Source organism: Glycine soja, chromosome 15, assembly GCF_004193775.1.
Source record: "Glycine soja cultivar W05 chromosome 15, ASM419377v2, whole genome shotgun sequence".
NCBI classification, from domain to species: domain Eukaryota; kingdom Viridiplantae; phylum Streptophyta; class Magnoliopsida; order Fabales; family Fabaceae; genus Glycine; species Glycine soja.
Window position 1 is genome coordinate 19,462,325 of NC_041016.1, and position 24,596 is coordinate 19,486,920.

At 34.4% G+C, this 24,596-nt stretch overlaps 1 pseudogene; it reads left to right on the forward strand.

The window, feature by feature from the left end:
* Positions 1-6,739: 6,739 nt before the first annotated feature.
* Positions 6,740-20,653, forward strand: LOC114385931 (annotated as a pseudogene).
* The last annotated feature ends 3,943 nt before the right edge of the window (positions 20,654-24,596 follow it).

Here is a 24,596-nt window from a genome sequence, read left to right on the forward strand (position 1 = left end):
AAAATCCTACCGTGGCCCAAATTAAAAATCACAAGGAAAGAAAGATGAAGAAGGCAAAGGCGAGGTCATGTTTGTTCACTGGTGTTTCACAATTGATATTCATCAGAATCATGACTCTTAAATCACCCAAAGCAATTTGGAATTATCTGAAAGAGGAATACGCTGGAGATGATAGAATACGAAGTATGCAAGTGCTGAATTTAAGGAGGGAATTTGAGCTTCAAAGGATGGAAGAGTCGGAGACAATCAAAGAATACTCAAACAAATTGTTGGGTATTGCCAACAAGATAAAGTTGTTGGGAAGTGATTTTGCTGATTCGAGAATTGTAGAGAAAATTTTGGTAACGGTGTCGGAGAGGTATGAAGCATCTATAGCTTCATTGGAGAACACAAAGGATCTGTCGAAAATCACATTAGCAGAAGTGCTACGTGCCCTGCAAGCTCAAGAGCAGCGAAGGTTGATGAGGCAAGATCGTGTTGTCAAAGGTGCTTTGCCCGCCAAACATCATGAAGTTGATGAAAGCAAAAATGATTTTTTCAAGAAGAATCAACCAGCAAGCAGCGAAAATAGTGCAAACAACCAAGGTAAGGATAAAAAGAAAAATTATCCACCTTGTCAGCATTGTGGCAAAAAAGGTCATGCACCTTTCAGATATTGGAGGAGACCAGATGCAAAATGTAACAAGTGCGACTAGATAGGGCATGAAGCGGTGATCTGCCCCAACAAAAATCACCATGATGAGGGAGCTCAGATTGCTAATCAAGAAGAGAAGGACCAACTGTTTGTGGCCACATGCTTCTTGAGTAGTGAATCAAGTGAAAGTTGGTTGATTGATAGTGGTTGTACGAACCATATGACATATAATAAGACTTTATTCAAATATTTGAAGCCAACTAATGTCTCAAAGGTCAGAATTGGGAATGGTGGTTATATTCCAGTAAAAGGAAAAGGAACTGTTGCAATTTCAACGTGTTCAGGTATCAAATTAATATCAGATGTTCTTTATGTACCTAACATTGACCAAAACTTGCTAAGCATAGGTCAGTTGATTAAAAAGGGATTTAAAGTGTCCTTTGAACATCAACATTGCTTTATCTATGACAATTTTGGCCGGGAAGTTCTAAGGGTTAAAATGAAAGGTAAAAGCTTCTCATTTGATCCAGCAGGGGAGGAGCATACAACCTATTTCACTCAAGTCACACCCACGGAATTCAAGCACAAAAGACTTGATCATTGCCATCTTGAAAGAATGCTAAACATGAAAAAAGGAAATATGCAAAAGAAAATTTGAAGTTTCAAATGGAGGAATGCAAATCTACTAGCACACTAATGAATCAAAAGGAGAAGTTCAGAAAAGAAGAAGGTGTTGATAACATTGATGAAGGATATTATGGGAGCTTGATTGGATGTCTAATGTATCTCACTACAACAAGGCCAAACATTCTATTTGCTCAAAAGAACAAAACTAGAATTTTTGTTGACAATCAAGTAGCCATTGCTATTGCAAACAATCCCGTGTGTCATGGGAAGACTAAACATTTCAGCATCAAGTTCTATTATTTGATAAAGAAGCAACAAAGTGGTGAAGTGAACTTAATTTATTGTAAGTCTAAAGATCAACTGGCTGACATGTTTACAAAGTCACTACCTATCAACAAACTTGAATTCAAAGAATTGGAGTTTGCAGTTCCAAAAGCAAGGAGGAGTGTTGAAGATTTACTTTTGTAACTACATAATATTTTATTTTTCAGTTTTTAAAATAGGATTTAGTAAATAAGTTGGTTTCCTATATTTTAGGAGTAAGTCAGTTTTAATGGATTAGCCTAGTCAATAAGTGGTTCCTATCTTTAAGGAGCAAGTTAGTTTTAATATTTTGTTTTGCTAGTATCTTGTTATCTAATTAGTTTATCTTTTGCTATTTATTGTATCACTGCTGAGAACAATTTGAATTAGAATAGAATAATTCTATTTCCTCTGCATACGTATTGTCTCTCTTCTCTCCTATGTTTTTTATAATTTCCTCCACAAAACCAACAGTTGCAATTGAAATTTCTTGGTGATTAACATGAAATAGTTGGAACGTGGTTTTATTAGTCTTTTGCTAAGAATAGTTTATTAAATAGATTCTACTTTTTTTTCCTTTGGCATTGAAGGACTTGGATGCTTTAAAGCTTAGGAGGTGTGGTTTAGAGGATAAAGTGTAGATAATAGTGCTCTTTTTTATGTCAAAATTATATTCTCTATTGCAATTATAGGGTTGGGATATGTACCATGGAGTAAATCAAAGTTAATATTATGCCAATCCATAACTTTTTCGCTTAATGAATATCTCAAAACCCTCTAATGGATTGATAGTTTGTATCATAAACATCATGTTTATAAAATTTCATGTTAATCTAACATTGTTTTCTACTCCATTGAAATGTCTCAAAACAAAAAGTACACCATACTTTTTAAAGAAACAACAATATCAACCACTTCATTAGATGCTTTATTATTGTTTAAATCTTCTAAATTTGACATGCAAGTTCTGCATAATAATAATTCAATGGTTGGACTTGGATTAATCAAAATCATTTTCTATAAAGACATTGATTGGTGCAAGTTTATCAAAGTTTTGCATTGGTTTCATTTGATATAATCTGCTAAATCATTGGAGGCTGATATTTGTGTAAACTTAGCCTATGTGGTGTAGAGATTTACCAAAACTTGGATAGACATGCTTATTCAAGAAAGTATTTTTTGTTATTGATAGTTGTGGCAATCCTTTTTATCCTACAGCACAAGAGGCTAAATTCAAATACTACATAACAACTCTTGTATGTTTAACTATAAAGAATTGTTGTGAAGACATTCTATCCCTGATCATTTGCATTACTGTCAAATTTGGAGTCCATGTCCAAACAATTTTCTATTCACAATTGTATATAAAGTTTATTCATGTTTTTAGTGAGAGAGCAATGAGTTTCTTTCACATAATTCTCAAGTTTGGATTGTCTTTTTTTTTTCCTATTTAAAAAGAAACTGACAAGTGTGCATGTCAATTTGAAATCTGTAGGCGCAATCTTATTAAAAATCTGCAGAAACTACTATTTGCATCTTCAACAATCGCACAACCAATACTGACCCCTCAGGTATGACTCCCAGATTTGTAATGTGGCTTCATGATTTTGCTGTTAGAATTACAATTGTTTTTCCTTTTCTCTTCTCTACTTTTAGTTATGTAAATTTAATAGACTCACTAGTACTAAGGCTTTTGGTACAAGGTATGGGACAGTAAGTAGGGAATCAACAAATGTGGGTAAGTAGGATATAAATAATGGAGGAATATTAAATTAAAGCAAAATAGACTGACTATGCAACAATGGAGAATAGGAGAGAGGAAGGTATTCAGTTTGATGGAGTTGGGAGCAAGTTAGGTTAGATGTTAAAAGCTGGCAGAGTAGGTTAGTTAAGAAATTGGTGAATGTTTTGGGGTCCTTTCGGCAGTTATTGTTCTCTAGACAGACATACACATTATCAGTATCATGAAGGTGAAATCTGTTGTTTGGGGCTTGAGGGTCCTTCTAATTATTCAATATTGTATTTTATGGTGTGTTTGAGGAAAAACTTGTTGTGTCATTTGTAAAGATAGCAAGTATATTTTTAGGTTAAGTTAATATATAATCTATTAGCCCCTGAACTATATAAGAATATTTAAATAGGTCCTTGTACTTTAAAAGTTTGTAATTGGTCCCTGGCTAGGTTTTTGTTAGGGTTCTTTTCAAAGTATAGGGATCTATTTGAGAGATTTCAAGAAATTTAGGAATTGGTAAAGGTTGTGGTTTAATTATTTAGTGGCTCCTTGAATTATTTAACAATTTTCAAATAGGTACATGTGCTTCGAACCCTTGTCAGAACCTAATAAAAATGATATATAAGACCTAATTACAAACTTCTGAAGTATAGAGATTCAAAAATTTCCAAATAGCTCAGGAACTAACAGATTAATTTAGCCTTTTTTATATGTTTGACTGCTTGTGCAGTTACCACAGTTACTTTGTGATAACTAACATTTGCCCTTTTTTGGTATCACTACTAGAAAAATGGCTTTTTACGACAGTTATTAAGTGCTTTTAACGACGGTTGTAAACTATCGTTGTATATAACATCGTTGAAACACAATTACTTTTTACGACGGTTATTATAATAACCGTCTTTGAAAGTTAGAACAATTCAAAGACGGTTGTTATGTAATAACCGTCTTTGAATGCAGTGTCTGATTCGACATTCAAAGACGGTTATTAGATAATAACCGTCGTTGAATGCAGTGTCTGGTTCGAACTTCAAAGTCGGTTAGTACATAATAACCGTCTTTGAATGTTACATCTGGTTCAACATTCAAAGATGATTATTACATAATAACCGTCTTTAATTGTTACATCTGGTTCAACATTCAAAGTCGGTTAGTACATAATAATTGTCTTTGAATGTTACATCTCGGTCGTTATTATCATAACCGTCTTTGATTGTTACATCTGGTTCAACATTCAAATACGGTTATTATGTAATAACCGTCTTTGAATGCAGTGTCTGGTTTGACATTTAAATATGGTTTTTGGATAATTCTGAATTCCCCACATAATCACTAAAATAATCTTCCAATATGTGTTATGACCCATATTTAGAGAGATCCTCAAATCCCATGCCTTCAACGGGCTTCAAAAAAATTTTGTTCCATGAAAAGAATAACCAGTAGCCATACTTAAATACTACCAATGAGGAAATAAGAATATATTTCTATTTTACTTTTATACAACAATATAGCAAAGGCAACAAGTCAAGCTCTTCATATTTCCACTATAAATTTTGCCAACAAGTCGATGTAAAACACAATCTACTAGAAGTTAACTGATTGTGTTTGATACTTGATTACATTCATGCTAAACTATTGCAAGAGGCTCGGTGATTATAAATGTCACCTAGTTAGAGATATCAACTTCAAAATATATATATTAAGGATGATAGAATCTTGCATGATTGATGGGAAAGCTGATCATGCATCAACTGTTTTATAATCTAAGACATTGATCAAACTATTGCCAAGTTTTAATTAAATTTGTTCAGGAAAAACAAAGAAAAGGGGATGCGGGAATAATGTAGGCAAACTAACAAACTCAACCAACTGCTTTTCTTTTCTAGTCAAGATTAAAACTCAAACCCCTTTTAAAAGGAACCTATTCCTTCCATTTCATATCTTTAGCATCAGTCAGGCAAGCTGAGTGCTTGACAATAGCTAGATTTAATGTATAACGCTGCTAATATCAAGTCTTCCACCATCAGTCAGCTTAAACAGGGGAAAAACGCAGTTAACGATACACAAATGAAAAAAACACTTACCTAAGCAGAGGCCAGTGATTTTCTGGACCTTTTCATCTTTTCTTGGAACATCAAATTAGTGTTCAAGAGTATAATGGTGTCAACAATGTGTGGAAAGCACTTGTTAACAGAGGCGACAAACTCATCAGGACTCCCCGAAAGAGGGCCAATAAATTTGATGTAGACATGAGCAATATTTGTATCATGGAATGGTATATATCATCTTAGTGTCTTATAAAATTAAATAGCTTTTCAAGGATTTAGAATGTCATTGGTACCTAAAAAACAATTGTAACCAACTATCAACTTCTGTTTTGATGAAAGGAGATCAATAACATGGCGAAATCCGACGGCAGCTTGGATCTTCTTCTCTTCTGCCCTGTGATTTTCTTCTTTCACCTTCTTCTGCCAGATATTAATTAAAAAAAATCTTTTAATAATATAATAAAGTGATTTGTTGTCAATAAAACACATTAGTGCATTATATTATACCTTTCTCATCTTTCAGCACCACTGTGCTAGGCCTATACATAAGATGCCAAATTATATAAAATATAGAAGTATTAATTTTTAATATTCATTGTGTCCATTTATAAGTAAAATCAGGCTTAAGCTTTGTTTATAGAAAATGCTTAGTCATCAACAGATTTTAAATTAGAAATTAATGCCAATATAAAGTCAATTCAGATTTTCACTTTTACTTGTAAGTCTTAGTCAGTTACCCTCCACCATTATTTCAAAAGGGCAAAAGGAGTAATTAGATTTCAAAAACCTCCACCATGATTTGGTCGTGGCTGAAGGCACTGGAAAAAGGGTTTTAATGTCCCATTCCAAGTATGGAGTAGTAATGCTAGAATGAATTTTGTAAGGGGAGGAGTGTGGTAGAAAAGCTACTTTTTGGATTGTTTGGATTTCTACGGTCATCAATTGATCAAGTTGTAATTTAGAAGATTAATAGAAGAAGTTTCAAAAGCAATAACCAATAAGACTATAAGAGTGGATGATGAGTGCACAGGATCAAAAAGCAATTGCTAAATCTTACCAGAATTGCAGTGCTCCATAGATTCTGCACTGTCACCATTTCTGACAAACCCTCAGAGGTATTTGTTCATTCAATTTTAGAGGTTGATTCATTGAGGCCCAACTGATAAGGTACTTTTGTGTTGTTTCAGATCATTTTTTAGAAAAGAAAGAGACGTGGTTTTGATTTATCTGAAACTGAATGCTTGTTTTCTTTTGGTTTTGTCTGTTCCAATTAATACAACACAAGCAGAAACAATGTAGACTTTGGTTGACTTCGTAGTTGCTTCTTCAAATCTTTCAAGGGTTAAGTTCCTATAACATCGAAAGAGAAAGTGTTGTTGTCCTTTTGCCAGAGCCATGGCGACTAAGTCTCAAGCAAATTCCAGGAGAATGTATTCATGGTGATGGGACAGCCACATAAGCCCCAAAAATTCAAAATGGCTCCAGGAAAATCTCACAGGTAATGCCTTCTATCTCTCTGCTGCCTTTGGTAGTAACTTAGTTTTTAACAGTTATTTTTCATGAATTGGCACCTTCATTGAATCACACACCATTTATCGATTTGTTATATATGGGGGAAATATATGTTTCTGACATCGAATTGAAAGGGAATATGTTGAGATTGTTATGACTATAAGGCCTTAAAATTGTAGCCAAAATGCTTTTTTTGCTAGAAGCTTTATAATATAGGACTTGCCAATGAAAGTATATTTCATCTTCAGTAATGTCTGCCACAATAATAAAATGTGGTTTAAATTTGTTTTCAGTTTCATTTCAAAATTTAAGGGGCATATATGGATTTTTATGGAAGCATTTTCCTGAAACTGCAAATATGTGTCTACATGAATATTTTCAAATCATCTTTGTTAGTTAATATCTTCTCCAAAATATTTTTCTTTTTCTAGCTATAGATGTTGAAGCATGGAGAGATGTGATTTATTTTGTTTCACAACATATTAGTTCTTTCCTCCAGGGACATGTTACATGCTCTGTATGTGCTAGTATACTGAGCCAAGTCTACTTCCTTTATTCTCAATTATATCATTTATTTGCTTATTCTCTCAGAGAGATGTGACAATATTTAATTTTTCTGTTATCATCCATTTGGTACTGTCTGTGTTTTAAAAACGTTTGAACTTATCACAAGGATATTCCCTCTTGCACATATATGGATGCCAAGGTGAAGCAAATGATTAAGCTTATTGAAGAAGATGCAGATTCCTTTGCCAGGAGAGCACAAATGTATTATAAAAAACGCCCAGAGCTTATGAAAATGGTTGAAGAGTTTTACAGGGCATATCGGGCATTGGCTGAGAGATATGATCATGCAACTGGAGTGATCCGCCACGCCCATAAGACCATGGCTGAAGCATTTCCTAATCAAGTTCCTATGATGCTGACAGATGATTTACCTGTTGTTTCTCCTACGGAGACTAAGCCACATACTCCAGAAATGCGACACCCTTCACGTGCATTTCTTGATCCAGGTGAACCACAAAAGGATGCTTCTGCTCATTTCCATGCTATCAAAAGAAATGGTGGTTATACTAGTGAACCCGATTCTCCTTTGAACAAAACCGGTTTGAAACAGCTCAATGACCTCTACATCCCTGGAGAACAAGAAAATCTTACAAAGTTTGCTAGAAGGGGGCTCAATTTTTTTGAGACGCAGGAGGAGAGTAATGAGCAAAACAGTGGAAGCAACAACACTTTGTCTGAGTCTGAACGCGTGACAAAAGCTGAGACGGAAATTTTGGCCTTGAAGTAAGCCATTGCCAAATTAGAAGATGAAAAGGAAGCTGGCTTGCTTCAGTATCAGCAGAGTTTGGAGAAAATGTCTAATCTCGAGTTAGAAGTGTCTACTGCACAAGAGAATTCTCAAAAACTCGATGAGCGAGCAAGTAAAGCTGAAGCTGAAGTTCAAGCCTTAAAGGAAGCCCAAATCAAATTACAGGCTGAAAGTGAAGCTAGTATTCTTCAGTACCAGGAATGCTTGGAGAAAATATCTAATCTAGAGAAAAATATTTCTTCTTTGCAAAAGGAAGCAAGAGAACTTAATGATCGAGCTACTAAAGCTGAAACTGAGACTGAGTCCCTAAAGCAGGAACTTGCTAGAGTAAAAGCTGAAAAGGAAGCTACCCTTGTTCAATATAACCAGTTCTTGGAGACAATATCAAAACTGGAGGAGAGAATAAAAGAAGTTGAGGAGAATGCATGAAGGATTAAGGAGCATGCTGATATAGCAGAAAAAGAAATCGAAGCTTTGGAATTACAAGTTACTAAACTTAATGAAGAAAAGGAAGATGTTGCTCTCCACTATCAGCAATGCATAGAGATAATTTCCAGTTTGGAGTATAAGCTCTCTTGTGCTGAAGAGAAGGTGCATAGGCTAAATTCCAAGATAGTTGATGGGGTTGAAAAGTTACAGAGTTCAGAATAGAAATGTCTTCTCTTGGAGACATCAAATCACACTCTGCAGTCAGAATTACAATCTTTGGCACAAAAAGTGGGGTCTCAAAGTGAACAACTTAATGAGAAGCAGCAGGAATTGGGTAGACTTTGGGGTTGCATACAAGAGGAGAGACTGCGATTCATTGAGGCTAAAACTGCTTTCCAAACTCTTCAGCAGTTGCATTCTCAGTCTCAGGAAGAGCTTAGATCTCTTGCTTCTGAACTTAACAGTAAAGTGGAAATACTGAGGAATGTGGAATCTCGTAAGCAGGCTTTAGAGGATGAAGTACACAGGGTGAGTGAGGAAAACCAAATTCTAAATGAGGTCAAAATTTGTTCATCTTTGTCTATAAAAATTTTGCAGGATGAGATTTTGAATTTGAGGGAGACAATAGAGAAAGTTGAACAGGAGGTGGAGCTTCGAATTGATGAAAGAAATGCTCTTCAGCAAGAAATTTACTGTCTTAAAGAAGAGCTTAATGATGTGAATAAAAAACATGAAGCCGTGATAGAGGAATGTAGACAAAGGATCAAGCTAAATGTTTTGATGATGCCAAAGGATTACATGAATCATATGCTTCTCAAAGATTTACTCAAGACAAAGCAATTAAAGATACTCAAGATGGATGATCAAGACAGTCTATAGAGTCTTAGAAAGGGTATATTAAATAGGAAGGGAATTCCAATTGAAGTAGCAAAAGGTTTGGCCAAGAATTTTAAGTTAAAAAGTCTTTTTCCACAAATTTACTCTCTGGTAATCGATTACCAGAGGATGTAATCGATTACCAGTGGCCAAAACTGATTTACAACAGCTATTAAAATTTGAATTCAAAATTTGAACTGTGTAATCGATTACACATATATGGTAATCGATTACCAGTAGTTTCTGAATGTTTTAATTCAAATTTTAAAGCGTGTAATCGATTACACACATATTGTAATCGATTACCAGAGGAGTTTTTCAGAAAACATTCTCAACAGTCACATCCTTTTGTGTGGTTTTTGAATGGCTATCATAGGCCTATATATATATGTGACTTGAGAGACGAATTTGCTAAGTTTTTTTCCAGAACAAAAAGGTCTTATTCTCTTAAAAAGTAAAATCGTTTTATCCTCTTAAAAATTCCTTGGCCAAATTACTTGTGATTCAATAAGGAATTATTTGAGTGCTCAAATTGTTAAATCTATCTCTTTCAAGAGAGATTTCTTCTTTTCTTCTTCTTCTTCATTCTAAAAGGGGATTAAGAGACCGAGGGTCTCTTGTTGTGAAAGAAATCTAAACACAAAGGAAGGGTTGTCCTTGTGTGTTTAGAACTTGTAAAAGGAATTTACAAGATAGTGGAACTCTCAAGCGGGTTGCTTGGGGACTGGACGTAGGCACAAGGGTGTGGCCGAACCAGTATAAATCTGAGTTTGCATTTTCTCTTCTCTTAAACTCCTTTATTTATTATTGTTTTATATTCATATTCAATCGGTTCTATTTGAATCAATATTTAAGAAATTCATTATTAAGGGAATTTATAACTGGAATAGAAAGAGAAATAGAATTTTTAATTGGGGAAATAAGTTGTGATATCTTAATTCAACCCCCCCCCCCTTCTTAAGATATCTGAGGCCACTTGTCCAACAAGTGGTATCAGAGCTTCATTCTTGTATAAAGTTTAGAAGCTTCAAGAATTATGGCCTCATCAAACTACTTGTTTCCCGAGGGAAATTCTATAAATAGACCTCCCATTTTTAATGGAGTGGGTTACCACTACTGGAAAACCCGCATACAAATCTTTATAGAGGCAATAGATTTAAATATTTGGGAAGCCATAGAACAAGGACCTTATGTTCCTTCTATAATAGCCGGAAGTGCAACAATAGAAAAACCAAGAGCAGATTGGGCTGAGGAAGAAAGAAGATAGTACAATATAATTTAAAGGCCAAAAATATTATTACATCTGCCTTAGGAATAGATGAATACTTTAGGGTTTCAAATTGTAAAAGTGCTAAGGATATGTGGGATACACTACAAGTAACACATGAAGGCACTACAGATGTTAAAAGATCTAGGATAAACACTTTAACTCGTGAATATGAACTTTTTAGGATGAATATAAATGAAAGTATACAAGACATGCAAAAGAGGTTCACACACATAGTTAATCATCTTGCATCTCTAGGAAAAACTTTTCAAAATGAAGATCTAGTAAATAAAGTCTTAAGATGTCTTAATAAAGAATGGCAACCAAAAGTAACAGCCATCACAGAATCTCAAGATTTATCTAGTATGTCTCTTGCTACATTATTTGGAAAATTGCAGGAGCATGAAATGGAATTACTAAGATTAAATCAGCATGAAGAAACTGATAAGAAGAAGAAAGGAATCGCTCTTAAAGCCTCATCTGCAATCCAAGAAGACAGTGATAAAGAAGATTCAATTGACTTGGATAATGATGAAGATATTAGTCTGTTTGTAAAAAGATTCAACAAGTTCCTAAGAGTCAGAGGAAATCAAAAGCGACCAAATTTTAAACCTAAAAGAAGGACAGAAACTTCATCCTCTACTCTAAAATGCTTTGAGTGCAATCAACCTGGACATCTGAGGGTTGATTGTCCCATCTTCAAGAAAAAGATGGAGAAGTCTGAAAAGAAAAATATTAATGAAAAGAAATTGAAGAAAGCATACATTACATGGGATGAAAACGATATGGAATCTTCTGAAGATTCAGAAAATGAAGAAATAAACCTCTGCCATATGGCAAAAAGTTATGAAAGTGATGAAGAGGTAACATCTTCAAACAATTTATCTATTTCTTTTGATGAATTGCAAGATGCATTTGCTGATTTGCATAAAGAGTCAATTAAACTTGAAAAGTTAGTTTCATCTTCAAAGAAAACAATTTCAAATTTAGAAAATGAAATTTTAAAATTAAACAAAGAATTAGATCATCTTAGAAATGAAGTCTCAATTTCTAAATCAAATGAAAAAGTTCACATTTCTACTATTTCTGACAAGAAAATGTCAGATTCTTGTAGTTGTTGTGAAAAGTATGAAAAAGAAATCAAAGAATTGAAAAACTCTCTTGCAAAATTCTGTTATAGTAAAAATAATTTAGATGTCATATTAGGAAAACAAAGACATGTCTCCAATAAGGCTGGATTAGGATATAAATCTGAAAAACAACAAAAATTTCATAAAAACTTCTCTACTTCCACACAAAAATACAATTCTAGTTCTATCACATGTTTTTATTGTGGAAGAAAAGGGCATGGCACATCTACATGCTATTTTAGAAGAAATTGTAACAAAATCAAAATGATTTGGGTCCCAAAAGGATCCTTTATTCATACTAACATACAAGGACCCAATAAAGTTTGGGTACCTAAGTTACAACCTTGATTTTGTAGGAACCCTTGAGGAAAAAGTGGTACATAGATAGTGGTTGCTCAAAACATATGACGGGAGACAAATCAAAATTCACACATATCTCTCCCAAGAAAAGTGGACATGTAACTTATGGTGACAACAACAAAGGTAGAATTCTTGGAGTTGGAAAAATAGGTACAAATGCTTCAACCTCCATTGAAAATGTTCTACTTGTTGAAGGTCTTAAACACAGTCTGCTTAGTGTGAGTCAATTATGTGATAAAGGCTATCTGGTATCATTTGATTCTCAAAAATGTGTCATTGAACATAAACATGATACGAATATAAAGCATATAGGGTTTAGAGTCAACAATGTTTACATGATAGACTTAAGTCAAAAACTAGATAATAATCAATGTTTTCTTAGTAAAGATGATGATCCATGGTTGTGGCATAAACGGATTGCACATATAAACATGGAACACATAAATAGATTAATATCAAAAGATTTAGTTGTTGGATTACCAAAACTAAGATTTGAAAAAGATAGGCTATGTGATGCATGCCAAAAGGGAAAACAAACTAGAGTTTCTTTCAAATCTAAAAACATTGTTTCAACTACTCAACCCTTACAATTACTTCATATGGATTTGTTTGGTCCTTCCAGAATCATGAGTTTTGGAGGAAGTTACTATGCTCTTGTTATAGTTGATGATTATTCTAGATACACATGGACTCTTTTTATCACTCATAATAATGATGCATTTCAAGCATTAAGAAAACTTGCAAAAATCATTCAAAATAAGAAAAATCTCAAGATTATATCTATTAGGAGTGATCATGGGGGTGAGTTTGAAAATAAAGAATTTGAATTATTTTGTGATAAGCATGGGATTGAGCATAATTTTTCTGCACCAAGAACTCCTCAACAAAATGGTGTTGTTGAAAGGAAAAATAGATCTTTGGAAGAGATTGCTAGAACTTTATTAAATGATACTCCTCTTCCAAAACACTTTTGGGCTGAAGCCGTTAACACTGCATGCTACATTTTAAATAGGGCTTTAATAAGACCCATTTTAAAGAAAACTCCATATGAGTTGTTCAATGGTAGAAAACCAAACATCTCACATCTTCATATCTTTGGTTGTAAATGTTTCGTATTGAATAATGGAAAAGATAACTTAGGAAAATTTGATGCTAAGTCAGATGAAGGTATTTTCCTTGGATATTCTCTGCATAGTAAAGCTTATAGAATATATAATAAAAGAACAATGACAATTGAAGAGTCTATACATGTTTCCTTTGATGAGTCTAATGCCATTCTTCCAAGGAAGGATTTTTTAGATGATATTTCAGATTCCTTAGAAGATACACATATTCATGGAAATGAATCTAAAGAAAAAGATGAAGGAAGAAATGAGGATTCTCAAGATAATGGAGCTAGAAGAAATAATGAACTTCCAAGAGAATGGAAAGCCTCAAGAGATCATCCCCTCGACAACATTATTGGTGATATATCAAAAGGGGTAACAACTAGACATTCTCTTAAAGATTTATGCAATAATATGGCTTTTGTATCTATGATTGAACCTAAAAATATAAAAGAAGCCATAGTAGATGATAACTGGATAATTGCCATGTAAGAAGAACTGAATCAATTTGAAAGAAATAATGTGTGGAAACTAGTAGAAAAACCTGAAAATTATCCTGTCATAGGAACAAAATGGGTTTTTAGAAATAAATTATATGAACATGGCATAATTATTAGAAATAAGGCTAGATTAGTAGCAAAAGGGTATAATCAAGAAGAGGGAATAGACTATGAACAAACATATGCTCCAGTTGCAAGATTAGAAGCCATTAGAATGCTTTTAGCATATGCATCCATAATGAATTTTAAACTCTATCAAATGGATGTTAAAAGTGCTTTTCTAAATGGTTTAATTCAAGAAGAAGTATATGTTGAACAACCCCCAGGCTTTGAAATCCCGGATAAACCAACTCATGTTTATAAATTGCAAAAGGCTCTTTATGGTTTAAAACAAGCCCCTAGGGCGTGGTATGAACGTTTAAGCAATTTTCTTATAGAAAAAGAATTCTCTAGAGGTAAAGTGGATACCACATTGTTCATAAAGAGAAAGCATAATGATATTTTGTTGGTTCAAATATATGTTGATGATATAATTTTTGGATCCACTAATGATTCATTGTGCAAGGAGTTTTCCCTTGATATGAAAAGTGAATTTGAAATGTCAATGATGGGAGAACTAAAATACTTTCTGGGATTACAAATCAAGCAAACTCAAGAAGGTATATTCATCAATCAAGCCAAGTACTGCAAGGAATTGATCAAAAGATTTGGGATGGAAAGTGCAAAACACATGGCTACACCGATGAGCACTAGCTGTTACTTAGATAAAGATGAATCTGGTCAATCTATAGACATGAAACAATATCGAGGTATGATCGGATCTCTTCTCTATTTATCTGCCAGTAGACCTGATATTATGTTTAGTGTATGCATGTGTGCTAGGTTTCAATCCAACCCCAAACAATCACATTTGAGTGCAGTTAAGAGAATCGTGAGATATCTATTAGGTACAATAAATTTAGGATTATGGTATCCTAAGAACTCAACATGTAACTTAATAGGATATTCTGATTCTGACTTTGCCGGATCTAAAACTGATAGAAAAAGCACAAGTGGAATTTGTCAATTCATTGGATCCGCTCTTGTCTCATGGCATAGTAAGAAACAAAACAGTGTTGCTTTATCCACTGCTGAAGCGGAATATATTTCTGCCGGCAGTTGTTGTGCACAGATTTTATGGATGAAGCAACAATTATCTGACTATGGCATCCTTCTTGATCGTATACCAATTAGGTGTGATAATACTAATGCCATAAATCTATCCAAAAACCCTGTTCAACACTCTAGAACCAAACATATAGAAATTATGCATCATTTTCTTAGAGATCATGTCCTAAAGGGAGATTGTATATTAGAGTTTGTTGATACAAAGAATCAGCTTGCTAATATCTTTACAAAACCTCTCCCAAAAGAAATATTTTTCTCAATAAGAAGAGAATTAGGGCTTTTAGATCTTAGTGATTTGGATAGGTATTTTTTTTTTAATGATTGATTGTGTTTTGATGAAGTATGACACTTGTTTTGTTTAACTTAGTTTACTTTTCTTGTTAGTGTAATTAACTCTTAAGATAGTATAAGTTTTTAGACTTAGAAATAAGTTTTCTTTTAAGGAAAAGGCTATTTTTTTGTTCTGGTAATCGATTACATGAATACTGTAATCGATTACACTAGAACAGATGGCCTGTAATCGATTACAGTATTCATGTAATCGATTACCAGTAAGCTGCCTCCTCCTGTAATCGATTACCATTACTTGTAATCGATTACCACGCATCCTGCTTTATAAATATCACGTTTTTAGAATCTCTTACGCAGCTCCTTCTTCCTTGCACCGTTCCTCCATTCCTAAACCTCAAAACCTTCATATCTCACTCGTTTCTTCATCAAATCAACTCCCGTAAATTGCAATCTTCTTCTTTTTCATTTTTCTTTTGATTCCACCGATTAAAATCTGCAAAACCTCCCTAAAATGGCAGAATCGTCAAAGAAACGAAAGGGTTCTTCCGCCTCCGCTTCGGCTTCAAGAGCTCATCGTTTTGGAGCCACTAGTGCATCCACAACACCAATTCCACCCTCATTGTCCTCTTCCCCAGTGTTTTCTTCCGACGAACAACAGAAACGGTACTCCAATCTTTTCTCATCTCGTTCCATTATCGACCCTAAGTTTATTGATATGGAATTCTTTTCTGCTGAAACCTTTGATTGCATTTAAGCCTTTCAGAACTTAGGTCTTCTACCTTTTATGTCATTACAATTGCCTATTTATCCTGAATTGGTTAAAGCTTTTTATTGTAATCTTGAAATTCAGGACAGCACTCTGATTTCTGAACTTTTTGGGATAAAAATGGTCATTGATCAGTCCCTTTTTCATGACTTAACCAAATTACCCAGTGACGGTGTACCATTTGAAGGTACACTGAATGACGACAGGAAATTTGATTTCTCTGCCCATGATGCTCGCCAGTTGGTTTGCACCAACAATGCGGATATGACCGGACGTCTTCTTGCCGGGTCATTGGCTTTTGAAAGCCGCATCCTTCACTATTTGATTGTGCGTATTCTGCTTCCACGGTCTTCCAACCTTGCCCAGGTTTCTGAGGAAGATCTAATTATCATGTGGGCCTTTCATACCGGCCGTCAACTTGACTGGGCACACCTTGTAAGATATCGCATGCATAAGGCATTGCGATTAAATGCACCTTTGCCGTATCCACAGCTTGTCACTCTCTTTTTCCACCATTTTCAAATTCCTCTTGATTCTGAACCTTATGTTCCAATCAAGAGATATTTTTTAATTGGTGCTGCTGTGATTGCTTCTTTTGGTTACCGCAAAGAGCGTGATGGCTCTTGGGTCAAAAAGGGCACTCAACCCGCTGATGAAGAAGGCAACCTCCCAGATGAAGATAATTCCACTCTTCTTCGAAGGCTTATGGACAAGTTTGATGGACTTCAGACTTTTGTTGGTGACAAGTTTGATGCCATGGAATTACAAGTTGACATGAGGTTCGATGCTATGGAATCAAGGATTACCAGAGTTGAAGAAGATGTCTCTTTCATCCGGACTTGTTTTGATCCACCACCTCCGCCTCCTTCATCCTCTTAGATTATATGCTATTATTATGACTTAGTTTTATTAGTGGTTAAGTATTATTAGTACTTTTTTTTATCACCGTGTATTTGGCTTTTTATTCTAGGTATCGTACTCTTGCACTATTATTATATTTCTCGCTTTTTGTTTTGGTTAATTATGACGCTGTATGGAGTTATTTTGATTTAATGGTTAGCTTTGTTTTGGATATTTATTGTGTTAATGTTTGGATATTGATTGATTTGCTCTAGTTCTTTTTGATGTTGCCAAAGGGGGAGAGAACTTGGGAGAGCACACTTGGGTTAGAAATCAATTATCAAGTAAAGTTAGGCATACATGCCAAAAGATAGGGGGAGTAAGGATTGTGTGAACGTGCTATCATCTTGTATATAGCTTGTCTTGATTTCAGGTGTTGTCATCATCAAAAAGGGGGAGATTGTAGACAAAGGATCAAGCTAAATGTTTTGATGATGCCAAAGGATTACATGAATCATATGCTTCTCAAAGATTTACTCAAGACAAAGCAATTAAATATACTTAAGATGGATGATCAAGACAGTCTATAGAGTCTTAGAAAGGGTATATTAAATAGGAAGGGAATTCCAATTGAAGTAGCAAAAGGTTTGGCCAAGAATTTTAAGTTAAAAAGTCTTTTTCCACAAATTTACTCTCTGGTAATCGATTACCAGAGGATGTAATCGATTACCAGTGGCCAAAACTGATTTACAACAGCTATTAAAATTTGAATTCAAAATTTGAACTGTGTAATCGATTACACATATATGGTAATCGATTACCAGTAGTTTCTGAACGTTTTAATTCAAATTTTAAAGCGTGTAATCGATCACACACATATTGTAATCGATTACCAGAGGAGTTTTTCAGAAAACATTCTCAACAGTCACATCTTTTTGTGTGGTTTTTGAATGGCTATCATAGGCCTATATATATATGTGACTTGAGACACGAATTTGCTAAGTTTTTTTCCAGAACAAAAAGGTCTTATTCTCTTAAAAAGTAAAATCGTTTTATCCTCTTAAAAATTCCTTGGCCAAATTACTTGTGATTCAATAAGGAATTATTTGAGTGCTCAAATTGTTAAATCTATCTCTTTCAAGAGAGATTTCTTCTTTTCTTCTTCTTCATTCTAAAAGGGGATTAAGAGACCGAGGGTCTCTTGTTGTGAAAGAATTCTAAACACAAAGGAAGGGTTGTCCTTGTGTGTTTAGAACTTGTAAAAGGAATTTACAAGATAGTGGAACTCTCAAGCGGGTTGCTTGGGGACTGGACGTAGGCACAAGGGTGTGGCCAAACCAGTATAAATCTGAGTTTGCATTTTCTCTTCTCTTAAACTCCTTTATTTATTATTGTTTTATATTCGTATTCAATCGGTTCTATTTGAATAAATATTTAAGAAATTCATTATTAAGGGAATTTATAACTGGAATAGAAAGAGAAATAGAATTTTTAATTGGGGAAATAAGTTGTGATATCTTAATTCAACCCCCCCCCCCTTCTTAAGATATCTGAGGCCACTTGTCCAACAAGGAAGTCCGGTCAACTGACTTAGACCCACAGTGCTTTGGATCATCTGTGAAAAAATTGCAAGATGAGAACTTAAAGCTGAAGGAAACGTGTGAGGCTGACAAAGGAGAGAAAAAAGCTCTTTTGGTAAAATTGGAAACAATGGAGAAACTTCTAGAGAAAAATATTGTTTTACAGAATTCCCTTTCAGACTTGAATGTTGAGCTGGATAGCGTCAGAGGAAAGGTAAATGTGTTGGAAGAAACATGCCAATCTCTACTGGTGGAGAAATTAAATCTTGCTGCTGAGAAGGCCACCTTGTTTTCTCAGTTACAATCCACAACTGAAAAGTTGGAGAAGCTCTTAGAAAAGAGAAACCTATTGGAAAATTCACTATTTGATGTGAATGCTGAACTTGAAGGGTTAAGGGTGAAGTCCAAGGTATTAGAAGACACATGCCGATCACTTGACCATGAGAAGTCCAGTATCTGTCAAGAGAAAGAAACCTTAGTTTCACTGTTGAACATAACTCATCAAACACTGAAAGATCTTGAGAAACTGCACAGTGAATTGGAATTGAAGCATTTGGAACTAAAAGGAGAAAAGGAGTCTGCACTTCAAAAGGTAGAAGAGCTACTAGTTTCCCTATATTCTGAGAGGGAAGAGAATTCCAGAGTTTTGAAATTGAATGAAGATGAATTGGCTGAGAAGGAATTACAAATTCTTATTCTACAAGAAGATGCAAATTGCAAGAAAAAGGAATATGAGGAGGAACTGGACAGAGCTATACATGCTCGACTTGAAATTTTCATCTTGCAGAAATGTATTGATGATTTGGAGAAAAAGAACCTCTCCTTTCTAGTTGAGTGTTAGAGACTTTTGGAGACTTCCAAAATGTCTGACAAAATGATATCTAAATTGGAGACTAAAAATGTTTAAAAGCAGATTGATGTGAATTCTCTGTCTAAGAAAATTAAAATACTAAGGATTGGCTTGATTCAGGTGTTGAAGACTCCTGACAATAACAGTGGGCATTTCGGTGAGGATATGCTTGAAGAAGACCAAATGCTCCTGAACCACATATATGGAAAACTTCAGGAGAGGCAGAAATCTTTTGACACAATTTTCAATGGAAGCCAGCAAATGGCCATTGAGAATTCAATTCTGATTACATTCCTAGAGCAGTTGAAACTAAAGGTGGAAAATCTTGTGACACAAAGAAACACCCTTGATGAGGAGTTCAATATCCAGTCTAAGCAGTTCTTGGCATTACAAATAGAGGTCCAAAAGATATTGCAGAAGAATCAGGAGTTGGAGTTGACAATAAGCAAAGTAGAAGATAGAATGGAAGTAATGACAATTGAGACAGACAATCTACAAAAGCAGTTGTCAGACTTGGAAAAGAGTCACAACAATTTACAGGAGGATAGTTGCAAGATATTGGAAGAGAAGAAGCCCTTGACAAGAAGATTTCTAGATCTAGGTGAAGAGAAAAGTAACTTGGAAGAAGAAATATGCATCATGATCCATGAGGCAATAGCTCAATCTAATCTTTCCCTGATTTATGAGGATATTATCTTTGAAAAACTCATGGAACTTAAAGAGCTAGGTGAAGATCTTGATAAACATTGTTTAGCAAATAATGACCTTGATGAGAGATTAAGAGTAATGATGTGCAAATTAGAAAATGCAGAAATGGAAAATTCACATCTTAAAGAGTCATTCGTAAAGTCAAATGTTGAACTACATTTAGTTGAATCTATCAATGGTCATTTAAGCTGTCAGATTAGGGATGAAAGGGAGATGTTGCATCTAAAGGAAAATGAGCTTTTGGAAGCAGCTGAGATGTTTCATGTTTTACATACTGAGAAAACAGAATTGCAAAGAATGGTGGAAGATCTGAAGATTAAATATGATGAAGCTAGGGTGATGCTTGAAGAGGCTAATCAAATTTTGAAATTGTCCTCAGACAAGGATCATCAAAATGAAGAGCTCATATGCCTGTCTGAAGTGAATCAGAAGTTGGAGTCTGAAATGGGGTACCTACGTCAAGCGCTTGGAGAAACTAAACTGAGGGAAAAGAAGCTAGGTGATGAAGTACTTAAGGGAACAAATGAGATTGAACAATGGGAAACTCAGGCTTCAACAATCTTTGCTGAACTGTAGATTTCTACTATCAATGAAGTTTCTCGTAACAGATAAAGATTCATCTTTTTTGTTGGTTGTCTGACAGATTCGACAAATAAAAGCTCATATTTCAGAGCTACATTTGCATGCTGAAGCACAGGCCGTGGAGTACAAGCAGAAAGTTAGTAACTGTGTGGAATAAAATAAAATGATCTTGGTTGCTATTAGTTATAATTTATATATAGTTCAGCAGTACCAAGAACAGGAGTCCTTTTTTTTAAACAGACAGACCAAGAACAGGAGTCCTTTTTTTTAATTGACAAATATTAGTTCTTAGTATTATTAGTTCTTTGACCAACATTAGTTTTTTTTTTTAATTTAAGTTTCACTAAAATTAGGCTTCTACACTAACTTCTGGAAGGGATTAAAGACCAACAACTTTATTATCATCGTAACAATTACCATGTCAAGCTAACATTCAGTTGTATATGAACAAACTTTAACATATGAACAAAATATAAAATTAATAAAACATCATATGAACATGAACCAGAGCTTCAATAAAAAAAAAGCCACTGACCTGTTTGCAGCCCAATCAAAAATGGATTAGCTTCTTCACCAACAACTCATCGCTGACATGCACGCTTCTTCCCTGCAACCACGATTAGCAAACATCACCATTAACAAAAATTATATGGAACCCGTGAACTTAGATAATAACAGTACACGAACCCCTTAACCAAAAACAAGCTTCAAATAACCTTAACCTAACAAAGTTTGTAAGTCACTAGCAAATCTCTTTCTTCATGAAACTTCAACCCGGGAACTTGGAGCGATGAAGTCGACCTCGTCCAGTTCAATGGAAGAAGGCTACAATGTCGAAGAGCTGAGGTTCAATGTTGAATGTCAAAGAAAGGACCAAGAAGAAGGGGGAAGAAACATGCGCTAGGGTTCAAAGAAAGGACAAGCAGAAACACAGGCTAGGGTTCAAAGAAAGGAGTTCGTAGCAGAGGGGTGAACAAGCAGAAAGGGGAAGAAACATGCGCTAGGGTTCAAAGAAAGGAGTTCGTAGCAGAGAGGTGGACAAGGACGAGGTTGCGCGGTTTTGTTTTTTTTTATTTTGAAAATTACAACGGTTTTTTACTAAAAACCGGCGTAAATTATAAGAAACATAACATTCTAAGGCGGTTTTCAATAACCGCCTTAGAATGTGCATCCTAAAATGCCATTTGTAACACAATAATTTAAAAAATGCCACCGCACCACTTATTAAAGCGGTTCCTTGTACAACCGACGTAAAGCACGTGCCTTAAAAAGGGCTTTTTGTAGTAGTGTATGAACACTTATATTGAATTTACTAGATTGTGATGCAACTAATATTGTATCACCAATTTTTAGCCTTTCTCCCCCTGTCTCTTTAGTTTCCTAGAAATTTGTATCTTCTGTCTCCATTCTCCAATAAAAGATAATCAACAAAATCTATTTTCTAGGCCATTGTGATAGTAGTAGTTTTATTTGGTGTAAATGTGCATCTCCGTTCTACCTTATCTTCATTGCAGGAAGCAACAATTGAGCAGCTTCTTCCTATTTTCCTTTCCTTTTTGAAGGATGAATTTCATGACGTACGCCTAAACACTATCAACAAGCTTGATCAAGTGAATCAGGTTGTTATATTTTCTATAATTAATTTAATTTAGTTTTCTGAATGCTTTAGATTTCTTTTGGCGACCTTTGTTCCTTTTCTCTGTTGATATAATTAATTCTAGCATTCAGAACTGATGCTTTTATTTAAGCCACCATTTGAGATATAAATTTTTTGATTCAAAACCTTATTCCACATTTCTACAGGTATGGGATTGTCATTCTAGAAACTACATATGTACAACAATATGTCCTCATCCTGAGGTTCCTATAATAATAACAGGTTCAGAGGATTCTACTGTGAAAATATGGGATGCTGTCACTTAAGGTACTTCATTAACTATTGGAATTTAGAGGTCTCATTTTGATTTATGTGTTCATTTTTTTCCTCTTTTTATTTTGGCATCATTCCTATAAATGAAAATTTACACCCTGCATGTTCTCATTGAAAACTACATTTAATTAGCGAGTTAAAGAAAGTTTCTGCTTTTTAACATTTTCCATTTGTCATTATCTTGCAGGCTTCAAACCACATTGAACCTTGGTCTCGAGAGAGTATGGAGTATTGGAATACAACAAAGGATCATCTATAAGTAATTATTTGAAATTTCCTATGACTATTCAGAACAAGCAAATTTAATTAAAATGTATTGGCCTTTATAGGTGCATATTTAATTAAAATGAAATCATATGATGTGGATCTATTGCATGTTGCATCCTTATTGACCTTTATAGGTGCAAATTTAATTAAAACATATTGGCCTGAATCATTATTGTATATAAGGGCATTCAAAACAAAATGGGATTTAAAAAAAACCACACATTCTAAGATGGTTCTACCGAGAACTGTCTTAGAATTTAGTACATTCTAAGACGGTCTTGATTTCAAGACCCTCTTAGAATATACTACATTCTAAGACGGTCTCAAGGTCAAGACCATCTTAGAATGTCTGTATATTCTAAGACGGTCTCAACGGCAAGACCGTCTTAAAATGTACATATATTTTAAGATGGTCTCAAGGACAAGACCGTCTTAGAATGACAAAAATTCTAAGACGATCCTATGGAACCATCATCATAGACCCCAAAACATTTTACGACACCCGCTTCAACGATGTCTCGTAACTGACGTCGTATGACGTAAAAGACTCAATTTTTAGTAATGATTCTAAAAGCATGTTCTTAAAGAATCTATTTAAAAGATAATTATAATAGTATGTAGAATATTCTAGGATGTGTGATTAATTTTGTATGCATGAAGAAAGTTCTAGAGAAACATTTGTAACCATTAGATTAAGTGTGTTGGCAAAATCCTAACCATTGATTTGGAAAGAGTCACTAGTATAAATATGGGTGTTGTATTAGAGTTTGTATAAAATCAAATCAACAAGTAATCATTTATACAAATACCTTCTTCCTCCATAACTTTCTAATCTCTCTCATTTTCAAATATTTCCTTCACTACTAAAATTTCATTTTAACAAGAACAACTTTTCCATCCTCGGTCATAGTTAAAGCAACATACTCATCGTCACGTACAAATCCTAACGTGCCATCAACTAGGTCAAGTACCCAATATCTTCCCCTGGGGCCTCTAGTTGAGTTGCAATGGGAAATGGCCTCAAGAACTTCATATGTCCCTAAAGTTGTCTCTGGACTTTGAAGACCATACTTGGATGCAAATTTATGTTGTCTCCGGATCAGCAAAAGCTTACATTATTTCAACATGTCATCTTTAAACATACATATTCTACACAAATTTATGTGGTCAATTGACTACATCGCTCCACCTTAATTTAATCATATAACAATCATTCTAACTACTACACAGAAAAAAATACTAATAAGCCTATTTGAGTCTACTAGGTTGGTGCTTATATATGTAAAAGGGTACATCAATTGCATCATCAACTATGTATACTTAAACAAAAAACCATGTAGCTACCATCAACTCCTATGAATGTGAGTTGATATTTAGCAGTGGGAATGACCAGAAAACCATATGTACACATATAACAAGTATGCTTAAATGTACATAGTTACCATCTAGACAACTCCAACCAGAAAATCAGATTAAAAAACCATAAGTATGCTTTAATATTATCAATTAAAACAGATTACCACTAAAAAATATATAAAAAAAAAACAAGAAAATTTAAAGGATAGCCTTACCTTCTGCTGGAAATTTATCTTGTCTTGATAGCTTGTTCCAAAGTTCTCTAGTTTTTTGGATGAGGAATATTTACTTTTTCAATCTTCAATAAAAGCATGATAATAACATGAAACAAAAAGCAATCCCATGATTAGAGCAATTAGTCAAGTCAGTTCCCAGATTTACTAGTCTTTGAATAATTCAAGTGTTCAACAACTTATGTAC